This window comes from Nomascus leucogenys, chromosome 7b (genome assembly GCF_006542625.1).
Source record: "Nomascus leucogenys isolate Asia chromosome 7b, Asia_NLE_v1, whole genome shotgun sequence".
Lineage (NCBI taxonomy): Eukaryota > Metazoa > Chordata > Mammalia > Primates > Hylobatidae > Nomascus > Nomascus leucogenys.
Window position 1 is genome coordinate 34,983,188 of NC_044387.1, and position 19,039 is coordinate 35,002,226.

General features: G+C 40.7%; 1 protein-coding gene across 1 annotated transcript in view; it reads left to right on the plus strand.

Moving 5' to 3' along the window:
- Nucleotides 1-1,860: 1,860 nt before the first annotated feature.
- The window catches only part of NDNF (neuron derived neurotrophic factor), a 34,080-nt gene continuing 16,901 nt past the window's right edge, over nt 1,861-19,039 (plus strand). Inside the window, exon 1 of the mRNA XM_003271329.4 lies at nt 1,861-2,021. The gene's annotated coding sequence lies outside the window, so the exon portion shown is untranslated. The remainder of the gene's footprint in view (nt 2,022-19,039) is intronic.

Here is a 19,039-nt window from a genome sequence, read left to right on the forward strand (position 1 = left end):
GTTTCCTTTTCCATGCTCCCATAGGACCAGGTACCTGCATCTATTATAGTGCTAATCACATTTTCATTTATGCCTTTGTCTCCCCACCAGGCGGTGAGTTCCTTAAAGGCAGCACCATCACCTCTAAATCTCAGCACCTAAGACATACCTGGTACACAGCAGGGACTTCGTAAGCGTTTGTTAATGAATGACCCAGGGATCTGCTCTAGATCCTATCTCCTAAGTGCAGGACTTTTCCCACCTCATTGTCTCATCTGCAAAAAATATGCTTGCACAGTGATCTGAAATGTCCTTTTTAGTGTTTAAAAATTCTATAAAACTATTCTGTGACGTATAAACGGTTTTATATATCCATTTCCTGCAGTGTTTTCATCTAGGCGCCACAAAACTTTAGGAGCTGCATTGGTCCACCCTCTGTGACCAACTATTTAACAAAAAAGATCATAGTTCTTAATATGACCGGGGTAAGGCTGATTTTCATCTTATCTACCTTAATTTCATTGTGGCAATAACAGAACTAGTGTTTTCAATACTGACACTATATCTTAATAAATAATTATATGTTATTAGAACTTACATAAAACCAGATTTGCTGGAAATCAGGTTCTCAGTTGCAAAAATGAGACCACCAAATCATTCGGTACTTTTTTTTTCTTGGTTTTCCTAAGCCCAGGCCAGGTTGCTAATTAGGTAACTTTTTATCATAATTACCTAGTCAGCCTTAATGGCTTCACACACTCTGCTCCGTTTCACTGGTCCTGTAGGGCCGCTTCTCAATTGTTAAAACAGCTGCTGAGTTTCAAATCGGAGGAGGCTCGGTCTGCGCCGAGGGGGAAGCGCTCCCTGAGTGAAGGCTGTGATAGGCAGGCGTTCGGGTGAAAAGTGGGACATGAATACACAGTTTGCACACTCTGCTTTCCGCCTCCAACCACCAACCTTCTGGATTTAACACGTCCTCCTCCCTGCCCCCAGATCAACCCCAGAGTTTCTCTCTATTGTGCACCCCAGTCTCCTTGACAGTGTGATGGTCCCGCGTGCGCGTCTCCTGGGTTTTGCAGCTTTGTCGGGGGCTCGGCGGGCCTCCTTCATTCTCCCCGAGTGACGTTGAGGTTAGGACAGCAGCGTGTCCCTCGCGATGCCGCCCGCAAGGGTCCTGTTTGGGGAGCGCTGGGTCGCTGAGCAGGGTGGTGTGTGTGTGTGAGAGAAAGAGAGGGAGGGAGGGCTACAGGGAGAGAGAAAAGGAGGGAGAGGGTGTCTGTGTGTGTGTGTGTGTGTGTGTGTGTGTGTGTATGAGTGTGTGTGTGTGTGTGCGTGCGCGCGCGCTGGCGCGCAGCGGGAGGGAGAGAAGGAGGGACGGAGGGGGAGGCAACGGGCAGAGGAGGGAGGGGGCGGGCGGGCAGCGGTGAGGCGGGAGGGGTTAGGGCTGGGAGGGGAAGAGACTCCAGGCTTCAGCAGTGACACTCGGGAGCGAACACACACTCCCCGCTTCGAGCTGCGAGAGAGCGGAGCTAACTGAGCAGCGCACTCGCCACCGCCGCTGCCGCCCCGTGCGCCCGGCTCACCCCGCACCCCGCGCGGCGCTCCAGCCAGGCGCCTGTGCGACTCGCGGTCGCCCGCGAAGCCCGCGCCAGCCCCGCGGGTCGCTGTGGCATCCTCCTGCCGCCCAGCCCCCGCACGCTCCCTGCAGTTTAAAAGGACCTCCCGCCGCTGCCCGGCGCTGCCCCGGGATTCCCCAGCCCCGCGCGGCTCCCTACTTCACTTCGCAGCAACTTCGGCGGCCGCGCGCCGCCCGCCCTCGCCCGCCTTTGAAGTTTGCTGTGCAGACCGCAAAGTTGGGACACTTCAGCGGATTGAATTTTTCTCTTTTATCTGCCTCCGTCCCCGCCCTCCAGGCTTCTCGTTCCTGGATATTGGTGCTTAGCATCTTGGCAGGGTCCGGGGACGTGGACTATTTCGCACACCACACCTCGGGGAGGGATTTTTCCTCTTTTCCCTACGAAAAACAAACAGATCTTTTTAAGGTAAGTGGGGAGAGGAAAGCAATGCCCCAGAGCCCTGACGCCTTAGCCCGCCACCCCGAGACCTAGCACAAGGAGCGTTCACGCCCTAAGGGTCATCCGAGATGGGGGCTCGAGGCACGCGCCCCCATATCGTCAGGGCCCAAGAAGCTTCTCAAGGGCGCCCTATCTGTAGGAGCTGAGGGCATGAGGGGCAGGAGCAGGTTTCCCTCGTGTTTTTTTTTTGGTTGTTGTTTGTTTTTAATTTAGCTGCTTTCGAAGCTGGGCGGCCCGGAGAAATGTGAGGAGGTGGACAGACAGCACAAGGGCGGAGAAGACCTGGGACCGGGGAGCTCGGGGTGCGGTAGGGTCTCCGCGGAGCCTTTATCCTGCACTTAGCCTGGACACTTACTTTGCCGGCCTGCCAAGAGGGCTGTTGCCTCCCTCTCCAGGTTCATGCCCTCTGCCCGCCGCTAGGGAAAGTCTGCGGGACTGGGGTTTTGCAGAGGGCGTTTGCGTGTAGGGCGAAAAGCTAGAGATTCAGGCAGCGCAAGAGTTCTTGGTGGGCGTCTGGGAGCTGCGCAGCCGGGGCCGGGAGTTCGGTTGGCCCGACCCCCAACCGCTCTGGCTCCTCATTTGTCCTCTGCGTGGTAGGCGAGTATCGTTATAGAAACTTCCTTGGGCTGAGCGAGGTGGCCTGGGACCGGCTCATACTTTCTTCCGGAGAGCAGAGCGGCCACCGAGGTGACGCCCCCTCCAGCCCCAGCCGGGAGACTCGGCTTCGTGCCCTCGTCCTGTCTGTGCGTAAGTTGGGGTTCGCTCTCACCCGCGCTACCTTTCTGAGCGGAGTCGCCGCGGCCCCGACAACCTAGGAGTCCGAAGGAGTGATTGCAGGTCCCAGCTGTTTTCTTGGAGGCACTTTGCAAATTGCTGAATTTGGGGTGCGGTTTCGTTGCATCGTGCGCTCTCCGTTCCCCTTTCTTCCCGCACCCTATCCCAGGCCCAGGCGTGAGAGCTCCCCCAGTTCCCCGGACCCGCCCCGCACCAGCTCCTCGGAGTTTGCCGCGGGCACCTCTACACTGTCTGTGAGCTGTCCCTCCGGCCAAGTTGCGGTTCCCCTCCTGGCCCCCTTCGGGGCGCTGTCCATTTCTTGCTCTTGGGTACGGGTGGCTCCCTAAAACCAAGACCTTGAGCGGGAAATGAACCTGAGTGTTTGTCTGGGTTTTGTTGTTGTTGTTATGTTTTTTCCTTCTTTTCCTTAAATTTACTTACAGAGTTCTTTTTAGCAACTTTGTTGGGTTGATAAATTTGCTTCTCATCTGTCGATCCCGCTAAATCACAAAGAAGAGTTTATTTTTTCATTTAGTTGCTGCTCTCCTCAAGCACACTACCCTCTCTTTCCCCCCTCCACCCCTCCTCCTCCTGCCTCGCTTCCTGAACCCTTTTTCTTTTCTGACGGAGGGAATCTCCGCACCTCCTCCTCTCCTCCTCCCACCCGGTCCCTGAGCGCCTGTGAGAACCAGCGGAGTCATCAATGGAAATAAATAGGACCCTGCTCCATTCTCCGCCCCCTTCAAACAAGTAAAATCCTCCCTGGGCTCGAAGAAGTAGAGATAAAACATCCCTCCCGAGGGAGCGGTTGCGGGGGATTTGATGGGATTGAATTGTTTTATTATCTTGAAAGACGTGATGGATGGATCCGAGAGGGAATATGTATATAAAGCAGAGTGTAGTGAGGGCGATCGGTATGATTATTCATTATTGTTTGTTAAGAGTGATAATAAGGCCGCAACCTTCTCTCAGACTGTGTTTATACTGGGGTTTGAGTTTATGTCAGTCTCTTATTACAGTGGTTTCAGAAAGTGAAAACACCAAAACGGTATTAATTCTTCAGTCATTCTGCATATGGGATTAATCAAATGTCAAAAAAGATACTGTCGTTTTACCACAGTTTTAATCTATGAACTTTTAGAAGGTTGCACTCTTATAAAATGTCATTTGCTTCCATCTGTCTTCTTAAAGTTTAAAAAACTTGGCAACATAATTAATTATGGTCCCAATTCCCATTTTCAATCTAAACCTATATTCAGGATTATATTAAAATACCCCATCATTTATTCCTCAAAAGTGACTCTTATGAGTTTAAATTCTTGGAGGGGAGAGAGGGACAACTGGGAATGAGGGGCCTAGGAGTTAGAGAAATTAGTACTATTTCAGATTTCTCTAAAAATTCCTTTACTTCTTCCTTTAAAGAAAGAAATTACAAGGTCCTTCTCTGCACAGTTCATCACTTCAGTGAATGCCCTTAATCTTTACCACACACTTGAAACATAACAGCTTGCAGTCTTGTCTGCATTATTGCTTTCATTTTTGTGTCAGGACATTTTATTCATTAAACCTGTATGTCAAAGACTTAGGCTCAGTGTGGCAGTAACACTCTGTTTTAATTAGTAACTATCATAAAAAAGAAGCTAGAACTCTGTAATAGGTCTAAATTGCTATGAATTATGTGTGGTTTAAATTACGCATTTATTTCAGCAGAAATGAAACCATGAATATAAAACATCTTTTAATCACTTGCAGATACAGCTTTTATCTCTTAAGATGTACCAAAATATGTAATTGAAAAATATCCTTCTAAGGATAAGAGAAGCCCCCACCCTCAGTTTATTTGTCCTGGGTCTGTTTAACGTTCATGTGGTAAAGTATGAATGTTAAAGAGTAAAGACTATTGTCACAACATTGCCAATACCAGGTTGATGGAATGCTACCTTGGAAATAGCCACAGTAGGTCAGTCGTCAACTTAATGTAGAGACTTTTCCAGTTGGCTGCATGAATCTTGTTGTTTCAGATTTTAGTTTTCTCACTTGGATTTATTGACCAGACTCTGTTGTGGAAGGGAAAAAATATATTTTAAAACTCTAACAAATTATTTGACATGAAGGGGAGAAAAGTAGAAATAAAGTGTATCTCTCTTCCTATATTTATTTCTATAGCAGTTCTCTTCAGCCTATCTAGAGGTCAGAATTTTTATTTTAAAACTGACTGTGTTTTTGTTGTCGTCGTTAGGACACATCATTTTGGTATGGTGGATGAGTAGATATTGGAAATGGAATAATGATGACCGAATCAACCGAGAGCATAGGAACAGAGTGTGAATTCCACATCATATGTGCTAATTAAAATTATTTTAATCTCCTTTCCTTAGTTTCTCCATGATAAGGTGGTCGATAGTGACCAAGCAGTGCTCTCTCTCTCTCTCTCTCTCTCTCACACACACACACACACACTTTTTTGCTCCCTGCCTTCTTGTCAGGTCTTGCTTTGGGGATCCATACACCTATAGTAGCAGCTGAACCTTGCCAGAGTCAGTCGCCATCAGCTAATCACTTGGAAGAAAGTATGTCTCATAGTCATCTGTATTGGGTCAAAGGCAGGGATACCCAGTATAACCAACAAAATAGTTCAACTAATTCATTTGACCCTGAAATAATATCTAGAACCTCTAAATGTTTATTTTAGAATGATTATTCTAAAGAACATAATTTATTCTTCCCCTGTGGGCTCATAATCATTTAATAGAAGCCACAGCGTGGTTGATAGTAAATAGTAAACCACAAAAAATCTTTGCTTTGAAAGCTGATTTTAAAATCAAATCCTCCAGGATTTAAGTACTCTATTTTAAAATACTTTGCATTTTATTCTGTGAAGTTAGGATAGATTCTGCTGCATTTTTCCACTGTATTACAAATGTAACATTACATGACACTCAGTATGCAGGCAGTCATGCTTCCATGTTAATTTCCTCCCAGAAAAAAAAAGTAAATACTTTGCTGCTGTTGTTAAAAAATAATCATGTAGTATGAGACAGAAAAACAAGAATGCTAATATTTTATTGTATCACATGGTGGTATGTTGACCATAAACTCAGTTATATTTTTGTTGAAAATCACACCATTTCAGTGTAAGTCTGTTTGCTTGGCTGTGTGTATTTCACGTATTTCTTGCCTCTTCTGAGATGACACCTGGCATTTGCTGTACCGGTGCCTAAGCCAGTGCCAAAAGCAGGTGTATCCTTGGCTGCTTCCTTCCTAAACACACAACCCAAAGATGCAATATCCACACCGTTCCCCTTCCCTCTGATACTTTACTAAAAACTGCAAACCAACAAACACATGAATTTTAGTCTTTTGAAATATTTGGAAAACATGAAATATATGATGTTAATTCCCCCAATAAAAAAAAAGTTGTGGCTTGTTTTGGTTTTAAAAATTAAGGGCAACAAATTTGATCAATGTGGTATAAAAGCAAACTAGCAAAATGTGTCTGTAGATTTTTCACTTTGGGATAAAGAGACAAATTTGGCCACAGAACAACTGGGTATTTGGCCTTATTACAATGCCAGTTTTTTTCAAGGAACTCATTGAGTTAACTTTGATTTAAACTTCACTTTAAAGTCCACAAACCTCAAGTTTATGAGAAAGGTATAGAAACTTTCAAGATTATATGTCATTATTCTTTCAATAATTTCCGTATCCTTTGGAAACTGATTTATTTTAGTAAGTTAGTTAATAGGTCTTGGTTTTCACTTGTTAATTTTTTCTGTAGCAAATTTGAACATGGCACATTTAATATTTTATATATTTCTCTGAAGTATTTATTTTTAGCTTCGCTTATGAAAACTCTGAAATGAATCTTTTCTTTAAAAAAATATGGCTAGAGGTAGTAGTATGAATGCATAATTTATCAAATGTCTCTTTTAGTTCTTCTTTTAAAATAATTTGCTGTCTTTTTTATAGTTAAAAGCTTTTTTAGGAATAATGGTAAGGTTATATAAAGTTTGGAGAGTACTCAATAAAAACATGATTACGCGTGATTGGGAATCAACTCATTTGAGTGGAACTCTGCCTCCACAGCGTGGAGACTTTTAAATATAAAAACCAAATTATAAAAACAATTCACAACATGCATGCACGTTTGCTTTCTGATTGGAATGATTTCAGCTAATATCACAAATAGCGGTGACCAGCTGAAGTAAATGGAGGCTGTACAAGTTTCTGTCAGTGTTTCTTCTCTCTAAGCCGTAATCAAGGTAAACACCGTCTTCTTCCAGCTGTGTGCTCTGAGAACATATATTCCACAATCTAAAAACATAGCCAAAAATATGGACTATATTCAAATATGTGTTTTATCAACAACTGAAAATCACCACGTCTTGTCTTCTGAGGCAGTGCTCTTATATACACAGATGTAGATAAAATAGGAGACTGAAATTTAACATTTTCTGAAATAAGCAGTAAAATCTGAACTCATAATTAGACCTATAAAATATGATATCTTGTTGTAGAAATCACCATGACTGTTTTCAAAATTTATAATGTAGGAACTATGAACAAATTGGTACATACAAGACAGACAATGCCCTATCCTGGCAGTTGGCAAACAAACTGTTGGCAGACAGTTAGGGGTAGTGTTGTGGTACTTACTTGAAAATACTATATTTAAGAGAGAAAAACTAGTATAATAGGGCCCGATTGATTTATTTAAGATTACTTTGTCCAATTTAGCTGCTACAAGTGTATGGTGACTTCTGGAGTGTAGATGGTTATAATTTATATATTAGAAATATATATACTGCTGGATCCTGTAATTGAAGAGAGATTTGTTGCCAACAGTGGGACAGATCAGAAACACCAGCGCTAGCTAAGACACGTAGTAAACTGGGGAAAAACATCAGTCGTTTATCTCTGTGCCTCCCCGAGTCTCTGATATTGTTAGTTCTTTGGGTGCTATGAAAATGTGTTACTTTTTATGTAAAAAGAAAACTGCCCCTTAAATAAGAGATAAACATTTAACACTCTAATGATAGCAATAGCAGGATTCACCATATAATAGAACTAACAGATGGGTTACATGAGAGATGGCCTTAGAGGTACTAGGGAAGCCACCCTGCTCCCCAGGCCTCTCGGTACCAAAAACACTACCTGAAAAAATATGCCTTTTTTTAGCTTTTAAATTAATTTTATTTTTAACTTTTACATTAATTTATATTTAACTTTTAAATTTATTTTACTTTTCAGTGTCCTCTATAAATATGAAAATATCTCTGCAATGGGAAATGGGTAAACTGATAGCAGCTAACATTTTACAAAGATATTTTAATAACTAGATAAAGTCAGATCACTTAAGACAACATTTTAGAGAGGGGTTATTTTATACATATATATGTATAAAACATATGTAAAATATATGTGTGTGTGTGTGTGTGTGTGTGTGTATTTCATTCTTTACACATAAAAGTGAATATAAATAGATCTTTTGGTATTTCCTTCTTACACCATAATGGGCAATTTGTGCCCCACAATGAAGCAAAGAGGACACCCCCTTTTAGAGACCTCTGCTTCACAAGGTTGACACTATCAGAAGCTGTCCAGGAATTAGAAAAGGACATTTGAAATTATCTTTGCAAGGTTAGGCCCAGTGAATATTTGCATTTAAAAGCTTGTCTTTTAATTACAGTAAAGTGGAGGATACAAGATACTCTTTTAAACAATCGAAGTGAAGGTTGCCCATTGCCTCTAAAATCGTACTGAACAGATATTCAGCTTCTGTTAGTGTCAACCTTGTAAAGCAGAGGTCTCTAAAAGGGGGTGCCCTCTTTGCCTCATTGTGGGGCAGAGATTGCCTCATTATGGTGTAAGAAGGAAATACCAGAAGATCTATTTATAGTCACTTTTATCTGTAAAGAATGAAATCAAGTTTTGTGAATATTACTTAATACTATATAAATTAACAAAAGCACTCTTACTCAGGATATCAGATGGAACGGCAGAGGTGACAGCGTGTATGAAGCAAAATTAATGCAAGATAAAAATAATGACATTCTGCTAGGTGCAGTGGCACAGTTAATAGTCCCAGCTGCTAAGGAGGCTGAGGCTGGAGGACCACTTGAGCCCAGGAGTTTGAGGCTGTAGTATACAATGATCTTCCTTGTGAATAGCCACTGCAGTCCAGCCTGGGCAACATACTGAGACCCCATCTCTAAAAATATAATAATAATAATGATATTATAACCAGCCCTGTTTATAAAACACCCCTGAAATTAACCAGAAAAAGATTTGAAATGTACAATTATGTCTACTCTAATTATCTATGATACTCATCCCAGTGTAGAGAGCTTTTAAGTATTTTTTAATGTATTATAAGTATGTATGTTATACAGACACACACAAACCCACACACACGCATACACATTTTTTTTAAATCACGCTTCTAAGAGGTTTGGAGACCTCAGACCTCAGACCACACATTACTGAGTGAGAGGCGTTGAAAAGAATTGAGTAAGAAGCTGAAAAAGCCCTAATTAGTCACTATTTTCAATATTATTCTGTTATTTGTAGAGGTATGTCATAATTCCTCTTTTATGTATAAATGCATATTGTGCCCCATTATGTTTTGAAAATATCAGTAATCTGAGAGTATAAAAAGTTCCATCCAATGTTTTTCATGTATATTGTGTTATATTTTGAAGTTTTTCTTTGAAATTATATTTTTTCTCAGTAATGTTGTCAGTTATTAACTAATGTTAAAGTTGTTTCCATGCTTTGAATTTCACAGTGGAAGCGGAAATGATTCGATTTATTAATAATAATAATATATCTTTGTATAACCCTTGATTGTTTACAAGGTGCTTCCACATCCACCACTTTCCTTAACCCTCACAGCAACCCAGTGAGGAAGATATTCTATCCTTCTACTCCTGGTAAATCTGACTTACCTAAACTCACATAAACTTTTTAAATAAAGTTGTAACTCTTTGGTTTTAGAAGCAAAATTGATGAAAATGTTTAAAAGCTTAAGCTGAGATTAGTTGCCAAATTAATTTGTCCAGAAAATTTGCTTAGAAGTTTTTTATAATTTAATTATTCAGAATACCACTTATTTAGCATAAATCCACAAGACCATAATTGTAGACTGTCTATGCACTCACTGTTTGTTTTTGGTAATAGTTAACTTCTTAGGGAATTCTTAAAGGGGAAACTGATTAAACTCTTTCACTTGTAAATCATTATTTCAGGTAAAACAGAAACAAAACTTACCTTTGAGACTAAAAAACACTAGTTCTAAATGGCACAAAGGGCTAACAGTGATAAGTAATCCCCATATCTCTCCTTCCGGAAGGTTAAAGTCTTTTTCAATAGGGGAAATCATTGAAAGTGAAGTGGAACGTTAGTCTCTGAACACGCGTAGGTTCTGATGTAAACCTCCCCTGGCCCCCGCGCTCCCCCCAATCACTATATGCATAGATTCTCTTCCAATCATAAAAGGTAAACTAGCTTATCAGTTTGCTTTATTAAGTCTACTTATAGCCTGAAATCATCTCTTGAAGTCAAATTTTCTCTCTTCAGCCCTCCTTTTAATTAGTCCTACTAACCGAGTCATTCAAATCTGGGTATTACAATGTTCTAAGATATGCTATTTGTTGAGTTTGATTTCTCCTCTCTCTCTCTCTCTTTCTCTGTGTGTGTGTGTGTGTGTGTGTGTCTATGTGCACATATGTGTAATAGACAAAGCCTTTCACATACCTTGGAGACAAGTTATCAGAAAAAGGATAATAATAAAACATATTTTCTTCGGTAAATAGAGCCCAATAAGAAAATTTGGAATTAGAAAAATAATTCATAAGTTTATTAGAGACACATAACCCATGATATTGAAACATATTCCAATTATTATGGTAGCTGCAATCACTGAAAAATCAATAAGCTGCAGAATCCTTTGTGAAATTAGTAGCAATTAGTAATTTACCTATCAAGTTATTCCATTATAATGTTAATTATGTGGCATTCTTGGGAGGCAAGAGTTGAGCTTAAATCAGTTCTAAGATTTTTAAAATTATTTTTAAATTATTTTTAAAAAATTGGATGAAATTGTACATTTCAGTGAAACGAGAGTGCCTATAAACATATATAAAAAGATACTCCAAATATTCCAAAGTTTAAAACCCTTTAAAATTTAATAAGCAAAATAAGTTCAGATAGTGAAAGTATTTATACACTCAACACTTCAGCCACCAAACTCAGTCTATAATTTTTTTTTAATTTTCCACATTTAAAGTTTATTCACACGTACAAAGCAATGACAACAACCAGGCAGTTTCGAGACCTCTTTTTCTCTTGACAGGCTCTACCTTGTGTAATGATCACTGAATGTTGTTGACCGCGACACTCACCAGCTGCAGCTTTTTCCTTAGTGCTTCCCTTAAAAAAGAAAAAAAAATAGGAGAAGAAAAACCACACCTAACTGTATATCTTACTTCCTTGGGGGGGAAAGGATTACGTAACTGTGGGTCTGAATTCCCATATTGTGTCAGTACTTGTGGTTTGTCATCTCTCTAATTGTTGTAAGTTTACATGCTTGTATTATTTCATCACAATTTGCTATAAACTGTTGAAAACAACTATGTGATCTGTCTGTGTTGTTTGCCTTTTGAAAGTGTACTTTTCTTTAATCATCTCTTAATCTAGAAATAATAATGCAGAACATTCCAGGAGCTGATCCTGATCCTCAGTGCTCTGATCTCAACATGTGCATCTTAAATCCTTTGCTAGATATAGTCCCTAAAAAGCCCGAGCACACTCACGTTTGAACCAGTGTTGATCCAGTTTTGTTTATTAAACAATGTTGATGTCCTCAGATATGGTGTGTGAAGGATAACAAAAAGCATATTAAGAGTTTACAATTATTTTTGAGATTTTTTTTAAAATCCAACATCTTGGCCTTTACTCTGTGCTTCTAATCAGTCTCTAATTGAATAAGGTCCTGATCTTTTACCTGATAGGTAAATAAAGATGGAATAATCTGATGCTGAAACTCCTTCACATATCTCTGTTTTAAGAGCAAGTCAAGATGTGTTTTTTGCTGCCGAATGAAATGTTGCAACCAGTTTGAGAAACTAGCTTACACTATTTGAAGATAAATAGAATCTTTTTAATTTTAAAAGAACATTCTTATCAATTATTTCATTTAATCTCATAACAATCCTGGGAATAATTGTCTCCATTTTGTAGATGAGGTCATTAAGATTGAAGGGGATTAAGAGGCTCACTCAAAGTACCAAAGCCGATCATGGTTTAATCAGGACTTCAACTTAGATCTTTGACTCAGATCTTACTCTAAGTTGAGTGATCTTTTTCTATTTTGCTTTGGAAGCCTTTAAACTGTTTCAAAACTTGAATAAATGAATAAATACACGAATAAATAATAAAAATTACATAATCGTTGGTGGGGGGATGGTGGGGGAGTAAAGAACAGACCAAAAAATAAATTCAGGTGTTTGCAAGAAAACGCAATCCTGAATTGACAAGGAACTCAGACATGGGAAGAGGTCACCTGAGACACTGAGCTATGAGCTAGGAGAGAAGAGACAGAGAGAAAGAAAAGGAAATGATATGTTAACTATTCTTTCTCCAAATTGCGAGATTGTGGATGTGAGGGCGATCTGGCTGCGACATTTGCCACCCATTTGATAGCCAGGGTTGATTCAGCTGATCTGGCTGGCTAGGCGGGTGTCCCTTTCCTCCCTCCCTGCTCCATGTGCATCCCTCCCAAAGCTGCACACTCAGCCAAAGAGGATGACCATCCCCGATGAAGGAGGACTGGTCATATTTCTATTGAAGTGAGCCTCTTCAATAGAAATATGAGCATAAAAAAGTGCACAGCCAAATATCTCTGTCATTGTTGAGGACTGAGTTTTAAAGAATGAGTAGACATTTGCCACCCAGAGAGGCAGTAAAGGCATCCTAGCAAAAGGAGTGGCCTGTGCCCAGACTAGAGGCACTTGCTGGGAATATGAAGCAGAGGGTGAGGAGCTTGTAGGAAATGAGTGTGGCAGAGTGCAGGGCTTGAGAGTGAAGGACCTCATGGGCCATAGACTTCATCCTCTGGGGAATGGGAAGCCATCTGACTTTTAATTTTTTCAAAGAGTGAAACAGATTTTTGTTTGTAAAGATGCCAATGTCAGTACTGTAGAAAATGAATGAAATGTTGGAAATGGGTATGAGAGCAGTTAGGTGAGACGCAATAAGTGGATAATTTGAGGCATTGGCAGTTTGGATAGAAAAGAGAACAAATTTGGGAGAATATGCAGCAAGTAGAGTGGCAGGATTTGAGGATTAATAGGACATGGGGATTGAAAGGTCAGATAGTATGGAAGTCCCTAGTTTCGTAATTGGAAAGATTGCGCTGCTGCACTGGCATGTCCTGATTTTCATGCAGCATCTTCGTTTACGCTTCAGCCGCCTCCTCAGGACCTGCTGTTCACTTCAGTCAACAAACATGGAAACCGAGGCTCGGAGCAGTTGCATCATCTGCCCACAGTCACAGTGGCATGGAAGCATTCTGGCAGAGGAAGGAGTGGAGCCCAGATTCAAATTCAAGCCTGACTCTCAAGTCTGGCTTGCAGAGGTGTCCGCTGAGTTATTTTACACTCTTGAGGGTTAGGTGCCTGGGCTTCAGAAGGAGAACGAAGTTGAAGCTAACAATTAGCCCTGAGGGTTTGGTAAACAGCCGCCCCTAACTTCTTTGCACAATACAGAAATCTTAGGAATTTTTCTGATGGGAGATATTTCAGATTGCTTTGCTGTCTGCTGTTAGCTTCTTGAAAACAGTGTAATTCAGCAAATATTTATCTAATGCCTACTTTACACAAGAAAACTAAAAACAGCTATGTAGGGAATATAAAGGGGAGTAAAAAGTAATTTTTGTTCATAAACTTGTGTTATATAAGCCCCATGAAGAGCTTTTTTATAGGGACAAGAAAAATATAAAAATAATTATAAATCAAGTGAGACGAGAAAATAATGTAAGAAACAAAGTCTTTGGTTTCACCAGAGGACTGTAATTCCACCTTATTGGCCTCTGAGGTTCCCAGGGGACTTGCAGTAGGCACTTAATAAACACTGGTTGACTTATTGACAGTGTACAGGGAGAGCTGAGATAACAAGCCGTCTAAGTGAACACCACACTGTCGCAATCCTATTAAGAATTTCCCCGGAGATTTTATAGCGCTCCGTTTTGGGTATCTCACTCCGGAAAGTCAGGAAGCATCCTCCCTCTGTAGGAACACTTCCTACCTTTCAAACTGCTTCCTTCAGTGGAATGGCTTTGTCAGATATGCCTTTATGTTGCTGAGCTCCAAGCTCCTTTGCCTAAAACCGTGCTGACAACGGGGACTGTCTGGGCGAGCCGGAGAGCCTCTAATCCGTCTCATCTGACAATGGACGTCAGAGCATCTGGTGTCCTTCCTGGGTTTAACACTGGCGAGTTATTCCTCACCTGACCTGACTGCCGGGTCTTGGTGAGCCAGTGCCTGTCTTCCAGTCCCCGTGGCTTGGCAGCGTGTCCCTCTTAGTGGCTGATGGTTGTAGCTAACTCAGATGAGGCAGGTTCCCAGGTGCGAAGCCCGGGAGATCAGTGTTTGTCTTTCTGCTGTCTCTTCCTCAGTGTTCTCATCTGTTAAAAGTCCCTTCTGGTTCCAAAATCCCGTGACTCTGTATGGCTTACTCTTCATGTGAGCCCTTGCTGAAATGTTCGTTCTTCAGAGAGGGTTTCTTGACTACTTAGCCTAGAAGGGCCCCTTCTTCCCCAGCCTTCACCTCTCTACAGGTCCTCTCTAGTCCCTTAGCCTGTAACATTTTCTTCACAGTGCCCTTTGGGATCATTATATTCATTATACTTTGTTCTTTACTTGTTTTTCATCCCTCTTATCCACTGAGTATAAGCTCTACGAGCTCAAGATCTTCACACATCTTGTTCGCTGCCTCATTCGCAGCACATCAGGCAGTGCCTAGTACACAGTAAATGCCCTACACATATTTGTGGAATTACCCACTCCATAATCCCACCACACTTGCTCTTTTCTGTTGTCAGTGCCTTATTGGTGGGTATCGCTTACTACATCACTGGAAGCTGGGTTATAAAAGATTTCTTTGATGGAAACTGTAGGGAGGATGCAACCCATGTGTTTAACAGACATCACCAGTTGAATCACCCAGGCAGTTTTTAAAACCAGGTTTGTTATAAGAACAGAAACATCTTTGAACTTGAATCATGTTAAGTACCTTGTCTTGTTAATATGGTGAGTAGAACTAGAAAAACCTTTTGAATGTTTAAGATCCTTTAAGAAGATAGTACATATGGCCTGAGACAGATGGAAAATATACAAAAATTCAAGGTCGTGCCTGAATGAAATGACTGATAGCTTTTTAGAATCTTTTTTTCTTGCTGTAGTATTCTGTTTTAGTCTTTCAGTTTTATCCTTGCTGTTATTAGCAAACAAAACCAGTAGTTATCTCAATTCAGAAGAGATAGTGATGGTTCGATTTGATCCATCAGTATTTAGTGAGCATTTAATATGTGTATTGCAAAATGTATGAAAAGATTGCTGACCTGCCCTGTAGAGTATTATACGTCAAAGCTTGGTGTCCATCCTAAAGACGCGGCCAGTCACTTCCTTACTCTCTCTAGGCTGGTTTTCTCAACCGTCTCAGTGACTGCAGTCAATTCCCTCCTGGTCTTTTCTTCAGTGAGCTCACCATCTGCCACTTCCCTGCTGGTGCCTGTGTAGTTTGCTACATTCTGGATTATTCCATTGCCTTTAGAATTCCTCCAGGGATGGTGCTTCTTTCCAAGTAAGTGCCCAGTAGCATAAGTTATATGGTATTTGGCAGGTGTGAGTTTGTAGGAAGGTTCACAGGTTTTATTTAGCCTATCTGTCTGGATACAGTTTATGAAGAAGTCTGGTCACATATACCAAATAGTAATATTTTCTTGTCAGATTTTCTTCGTACCTTCTGTATCTGTCTTTCTTAATTCTGTTTCCTTCTCATTTACCATAACAACCACTTTCCAGGACGAAAATATGCCTTTGGACTTCTTTCTCCTCTGGGTACTTTTAACAAATGGGTTGGCCTCAAATAATATGCATCCCTTCACTTAAAATTTAAGTTCAAAGAAGCAACTTCTGGGGGGCGGGTGTGTGCATGTGTGTGTATTGCCTTTCTCTAATATGTCTCTTCAACCATCCATGTATCTGGCAGATCCCATTTCCCACCATGGTAATTGAAATCAGTCTTTTTATTTTTTTAGCCACACTTCCTCCTAATTTCCACTGTAGCCTTTCCTCATTTATGTTTCTCGTCATTTAAAGAGAATGCCTTCCTCTTTTTCTCCTCTCTTCTAATACCTTCTTAAATATAATAACCAGTTTTTAAAACTGCATCTAAGATAGACAGCTATTCAGGCTATTTGATGCCACCTGAAAATTCTGCTTGACTAACTTATTTCTCTCATTTCTTCCACCTTTGCAGTATTTTCTGTTTGTCATTTTATCATATGCACATTCCTATAATCGATGTGTTATTTTTTATTCCTCTTTTGTCCTCATTTCCTTCCTCCAACTTACCTGCACATTCTGGCAATCCAACTGCAAAGCATATCCCCAATTTTTCCATTATTCCTCATCTCCTCTACAAAGTTGAAAAAACCACCATCTGTATCATGGACAACTGCACTAGCCTTCATCTGATCTTTTTGTTTCACAAAGATGAAGTTGTTTTCTGCTTTTAAAACTACCACTTCTCTGAAATCCATTTTCTACACAATAGACAGGGTTATTCCTTAAAAAGCTTGGATCACTTCATGGCCTTTCCATGCTTAAAGAGCTTTCCACTCGTGCCTGTAATCCTAGCACTTTGGGAGGCCAAGACGGAAGGATCACCTGAGCCCAGGGGTTTGAGACCGACCTGGGCAACATGGCAAGATCCCTTCTATACAAAAATTAAAAAAATAAAAACTGGCTGAGTAAGGTGGCACACACCTGTAGTCCCAGCTACTCAGAAGGCTGAGGTGGAAGGATCTCTTGAGCTCAGGAGGTAGAGGTTGCAGTGAGCCATGACTGCACCACTGCAGTCCAGCCTTGGCAACAGAGCAAGACCCTGTCTCAAAAAAGCTGGCAATGTAGGCCTTTCCAACAAACTTAGAACAGCATCCAAACCCCTTAATATTGATGTAAATCTCTATGTGATCGGCACTTGGTCTTCCATTCTTCCCTCACTCACTCTGTTCCACACTGTTGTCCTTTCCTTTTGTCAGTACCTCAAGCTTAGTGCAACCTCAGTTCCTTTGCACCAGCTATTTCTCTGCCCAGAATGCTTTTTCTCCTGACATTGATTTGCTTCATTGGCTTCCTCTTGTCATTCAGATGACAGCATAAATGTCATCTCCTCGAGGAAAACTTCTCTAAATACTCAATCTAAAATGCCCATCACCACACTTTCACAGAAGCCTATTTTAATTTTTAGCATAGCTAGCAGCAATAGTGTTTTCTTGTGTATCTGTTTATGTGTTGCCTGTCACTCCCACTAGAACACTCACTTCCTGAGGTCACCACTGTTCCTAGAAGAGTACCTGGCATGTAGCAAAAACGTATTATATAGATATTGAGTTAAAAAAAATAATGAATGAGTGGAAATGCTGACATTGGACTCTGTTGGCTGGACAGGTACATTTTGCCCCATAAATAGATTCTAAGTTCCTAAGATATATATTTTTTCAGACCTCACAGTACCCAGTTGAGTTTGGAGTATGACATTGATACTTGACAAACTCTTATTCTCTTCATTTTTGCTCTTTTGGCCATATTTAGGTTTTGGTATCCTAAGAAATCCATGGAGTGACTTACTGAAGAGTTAACTTCTTGGATAAATGGCTATAAAAAATCAAATTTTTATGGTGCTGCACACTGCAGTGACTCAGTATTTTTTTATTGACAACAACAATTCATGCCTCACCTTCCAGGCTGATGTGTGCTGTTGCTGAAGGCTACTGGCATGCTGCCATGCTCCATCTTAGCTAAATTTCAGTAGAGAATGAGGTATGCAGGTTGTAAACTGCTTTGGGGAATGTTGCACAGGAAGTCATTTTCATTTTGTTGCAGATCAACAGGAAATAAGGCTTAGTTGCCAAACAAAAGCAAGAAAAGCAACCAAGCATATTATTCCTTCCTTTGGGGCTTTCATTATTCTAAGAATCATTAGCGTCACCTAAGACAGTGGAAGTTATACCAGCTATCTCAGTTTCACATATAGAGGACATTTTGATAGGAAGAAGGTATTTAGTATTTTGTTCCAGCTTTTCTTTGCATTCTCCCATACACTGCTTTTGAACTTTGTCATATCATCTAACCACCATCTGATACATTTTAAGAGTTCTACTCCTTTCTTTATTAAAATGAGTCTGGCTTCCTGAATTACAGACTACTCCTATCAATGAGACATTTATTTCGGCCAGTTCTATTATTCATTATTCTTCTCATTGGCATTAATATTGATGGGAATACAAGATTACTTACTTTAAAATCTGATCCTCTTTGAAGTAATTCTGATTGTGTAAGCTTGGCCATCATTTAAATTAGAATGCCCTAACGATATCCCTGTTAGGAACTCTGCATCATGAGACTCAGAGGGAGTGCGTGACAGAATGGAAACTTTATTCGAATCCTTGGCATGTTTTAATTTCACATTGCTTTTTTATATTAATTTAATTTTCTTCCAGAAGGAAAGTTGGCAGTCATTTAGAGAAGTGCTAAGGGAGGCTGGAATCATTGCAGTTGAAATGCATGTGCAGGTCCCTAATCTGTAGATTACTGACATAATGAACTCTAAAACCCTTAATAATCATGCCATTGTGTACTGACAGCCTGCATTTAGAGAGCTTTAGTGCACAAGTTCTGTACATAATGTCGGCTGTACTTCGTTGGGCTGGGTAGAAGTTGGCACGTTATTGCAGAGTGAGAGCTCACCTAGCATGTGCCAGAGACCACTCGTCAGGGCAGACGAGGAATCCTTTACTTCCATCTGCTTTATTTCTCCCTTTTCAAGTATGGAAATGTCAGCCTATAATATGCTGTATTTCCTTCAAATTTTTAACAGATTTGGATTTTTAAGAGCAACTAACTTCAGACATTTTCATTGTTTGCAAA